The sequence below is a fragment of the Tiliqua scincoides genome, chromosome 1, assembly GCF_035046505.1.
Source record: "Tiliqua scincoides isolate rTilSci1 chromosome 1, rTilSci1.hap2, whole genome shotgun sequence".
NCBI lineage: Eukaryota > Metazoa > Chordata > Lepidosauria > Squamata > Scincidae > Tiliqua > Tiliqua scincoides.
In genome coordinates this window covers 236034804-236039512 of record NC_089821.1, presented here as the reverse complement: position 1 = coordinate 236039512, position 4709 = coordinate 236034804, and the positions used below count along the sequence as shown (strand labels likewise).

Here is a 4709-nt window from a genome sequence, read left to right as displayed (position 1 = left end):
CAGTGCTGTGGTACAGTGGCACTAAAATGGCTGCTGTATCCTGATGAGCAGCTGGAGGCAAAATCACTGGTGCAGATTCGAGTAGCCTGTGTTGGGCTTTCAGGTGTGGGAGAGGGATTGGATTTGGTGGCAAACTGGTGCTGTCCCTGCCCCTTCTTGAGCCTGAATATCCCTCCTGGACCACTCTCCCGCTGCCCAGTTTTGGCCCTCCTTGCCTTGCCCCTGCCCTCCTCCACCCAGAAATGTCTCCCCACTGCTCAGCAGCCAACTCACTGCCACAAGCTCCCACTGTCTGCCTGAGCAGCACAGAGGCCCAGCACTGACTGGTGCTAGCCTCTCTGCCAGCACCTCTTCCTTCCTGGCTGGTGAGCAGTCCACAAAATACTCCGTCTCCCAATGCCCGCTTTTTGGCTAATTAACACCTCCTTTTCCAAGAACTGCAGCTGTGGTGTGCAAAGGAATGACTACAGAACTCCTTATCAGTTTGAGCAATTACCAAAATGTATTGCTACAAACACAGACATTCCCTGCACTTTTTCTTGTCCAGAGGCTTTCCCCTCCCCCAAACTCCACTTAACTTAGTGGGTAAAGGTGCTAAGCATCTGGTCCAAGTTCACAGTCCAATCTCCAAAGCACAATAGCAATCCAATGCAGCAGAGACCCTCCTCCGTGTCTTCTTCAGCAGAGTGCCCCCTCCAGCAGGGTCTTGGCAGTTCTTTCCTGTTCGTGTCCTCCAGCAGAGTCCTGGCAGTCCCCTTCTCCCGGTGTGGGTGTTGGTCCATCTGTGTGTGTAGGTCCGGGTCTTTGCTCCTTCTGAAACTGCCTTTTATCCTTGTAAACCCTGGTTAAATCCGAATTAGGCTCAGGTGAGCCATCGCTTCAGTCCATGTCCATTCACAGTCCCATCAAGGTCAAATGAAGTTCAGGTGTCCATAAGAGTCTCCATTGGCCTTGATTGATCACAGCTGTGGAGCCAGCCCTGCCCTTCCCAGAACTGTCAACCAGCTGTCAAAACATGGGAATTGCTGTCAATACCACATCACCCACCTGATAATCTTCTGATCTTCCATTACATCTGCCACAATGTGCCTTATGGCACATTTGCAGTGGCTGTTGCCTGGGGAGCATGTGAATTACCAGTGCTGCCCCAGCACAGGACTGGGCCCTAAGATTACAGTTTCTGCTTATACAGATAAACATCATTCAGAATGGGGCTCTCTATTAATTAGAATGGCATCATACTTTTATCACAACCCCTAGATTATGTTTTACATTCGAGAACTTTAAAAAGAAACTTTTCAAGAGGACTCTCATCCAACAGCCTTTCTTTAATAAAACGAAGGAAACTGCAACATTCCCAGTAGATAAATTAACTGAATGTCTTATTTTAAGGTATAATGAAGGCATAAAACTTAATACACTGTGGAATGATGTGGAAGCGGTGATTAGAGGTCATGGAAGATCAGATTTCCCAAGGAAAGAGCATGATCTGGAAAAACCAGGTAGTTTCAAAAGACACATTAAGAAACTTGAAAACCTTCATAAAGAACAAACTGACAGAGCCCTACAGAAAGACGTCACTTTTAAAGGAGATCTCAACATATCACCCGCAGAGCCAGGATGGGCACCAGGATGAGGTCTCTTGTTATCTGGTGTGCTCCCTGGGGCATTTGGTGGGCCGCTGTGAGATACAGGAAGCTGGACTAGATGGGCCTATGGCCTGATCCAGTGGGGCTGTTCTTATGTTCTTATGTAGAGCCAATGGTGGTCTTAATGAAAAGAGCAATTCTAGGAATCGGATGGCAGTAAATCTGACAGAATATTATCCCATCAGCTCGGAAAGTGAGCCCATAGGAAAACTGACCAAGCTAACAGAAATTAAGGCAGTCATTAAATATTTTGCACTGATACACATTACTCCCGGACAGCCATAAACAAAGCTTAAATTGAGGACATCTTCAGAAAATTAGACTTACTTATTCCCATAATAAGCTAGGAAATCTCTGCAGGTCCTTCTGAAGATTCCTTTGTTGGCAAATGCAAATCTCCTGGGCCAGATAAATTTTCATCTAGCTTCGAATAGATAATTGTTCCTGTTCGGAGAAATTTCTTAAATGAACCATTTTTTAGCCAAACATTTTCAGTGGTACCCTGGGATGAGGCAAGGGTTGCTAAGCAATAAAACCTTTGCTGTTTAAACATGTCTCTACATTACTTAGACCAGATAGAACTCCATGAGTAGATGATTAAAGCATACTTATTTTCCTCCGATAAAACTGGAGGATGTACATATGAGAACACAGTGAAAGAACATTCTGCTACCTTATGCACATAATCGCACGCTGACATGCCAATTGGTCACTAACCGTGCTATTTCATTAATGTAGAACATTGTAGGGTACTGGCATGGGACTAAGCAGCAACTGCTTTAGAAAGGTAACAATTTTGGGAACAGTCATGTTACCCTGCACATGCCCAATCTCGTCTGATCTGGGAAGCTAAGCAAGGTCAGGCCTGGTTAGTACTTGGATGGGAGACCTCCTGGGAATACCAGGTGCTGTAGGCTTATACCATAATCTTTCGAGACTGAAGGTTGCCAACCAACCAACCATGTTCCCATACTCACTGAAACACACTAACAGCCCAATCCTAAGTAACTCCCAGTACAGTGATGCAATGGCACCAATACGGTGCCTGATGTATCCCATGGGAGAGTTTTGGCCTCCAGAGGCACAAGTCTGCGTGGTCCCATGAAGGTGGACAAGGCCTGGGAAGGGGATTAGGATTTGGTGAATGCCTCTGGTGCCAAATCCACCCCCTTCCCAGACCTGATGTGCCCCCTCCTTGCCCCCAGCCCACCTCATTCCATCCTCTCCCTCCAAACCCCTACACCACTACCAGTGCTGACAGGAATCTCTGGTCTGCTGGTGTGAGGATCCCTCACTGCTTCTGGCAGTGGCTAGGCTGTGCACTCCAGCATGTCGCATTTGTGACAGCCAGAAAGTACACCACACTTTGTTACACATAGGATGAGGACAATGAGCACATAGATACATAAACTTTCTGTATTTTTTTTTTCACTGTTTGGCAGGTCTCTATAATCTTTAGGTGAGTTTTATTTTCTCCTCAATGGAATAATGAAGTGGACATAAGCTGTGGTCCCCCAAATGTTGTCCCCCAAATTTGCTCTTTACCCCAGGAAAGAGACGTAGCAACTTCCATCCTGGGACGAATAGCAGTTTTGAGGTTTGCGGCAGTTTTCATTGGGCCCACGGGAGTGGATGGATGGGGAAGAAATGCTAGTCACCGGCAACACAGTCTGGAGTGTCATCAGCTATTGATGGTCATCAGTTCCTTACAATAAATAAATATGGGAGCACAACTATACTTTTAGGGTCATATATGCTTTGAGCTGGGCATCCCAATCCTACCTGACTCCCCTGGCACATGCTGCATGCCCTAGGGTAAACCTTTGCTATCCCACTGGGTCTGCTCAGACCTGTGCCAGCGATTTTTCCGACGCATGCCCAAGTGGGTGCAGGAAGGTGGATCAAGGCCAGGAAGGGGGATAGGCTCTTGGTGACACTGTTGCTGCCAATACCACCGCCTTCTGAGCCTCAATCCACCCTCCACCCTGGTCTCCTCCCCCTTCTGCCCACCCCCTGTGCTGACTTACTGGTTCTGGGGCTGTCATGGTGGCTGCCATCAAATGGGCAGGACCACTTACCTCTTGCAGTGGCAGCCAGGTGGTACTGTGGGGCGTCATCATTTGTGACAACTTGTGATGCACTGGATCACCAGAATGCAGAATGCAGGTTTGTGCAGTGTGGAGGCCCAGAAGGTTTGGGCAATCAATGCTCTTGTACTCTTTCAGCCCTGTTTCCTGCCACTGTCACTCCTGAGTTTGTGGCTTGGCCTAAACATTCACCCTGCACTCCTGCAGGTAGAAATGTACCTGCAATTGTACAAGATCAGAAAAAGACAGTATTTCCAAAGAGCACTGAATTTAATATTCCTGCCATAACAAAGTCATTTATTCATTTTTATCCGTGTCCAATAATTTTTGATGTTATTGAGCTGGGCAAATATTCCTGGCAATCAAAAAACAGATTGACATCAGCACTCCTTTAGTTCTGTGGAAAGTGTTGCTCACTGTGGTATTGTGAAAGAAAGAGCATATTAAAAGGGTGTCTGGGAACGTGGATGCATGAGCTTGATAGTAAATCTCACTTATGTGTCAGATTTTTCACAGTAAGAGAAACTCACCAAAAGTCCTCTGGGTTTTGTTTTCCTCCACTCTAGTTAGCTTTATATTAAGGCTTACCATAAAATGAGTTCACCATAAAAATCAGCCCCATAAAAATGTTAATGGTCAAAACACACGTTATTTTAATTGTGAGCTGACCTTGCTGTTTTCCTTTTGTTGTGCTAAATAGCACACATTGGCGCATACAAATGTGTTTGGAACCTCTAGCAGGAGGGTTGGGGAGGGTCTTTCAACACTGTGTGGCTGCCATTGTGCCTTGGTTCCCATCCAGCTCCAAGTCAGATAGGAAAATAAGGTTTGGAATGGCCTTAGCAGTTATCCACGATAGCAGCTTTCATTCCCTCTCTCTGACACTGACAGCAGCATTGTAACAAGGCATTAAATGAAATCATTAATTATTGTGCACTCATTAGGATCCCTAAATTACACTGCAATTAGTTCA

At 46.2% G+C, this 4709-nt stretch overlaps 1 pseudogene; it reads left to right on the top strand.

The window, feature by feature from the left end:
• The first annotated feature begins 2447 nt into the window (after positions 1–2447).
• Positions 2448–2566, top strand: LOC136637152 (5S ribosomal RNA; annotated as a pseudogene).
• Positions 2567–4709: the final 2143 nt, after the last annotated feature.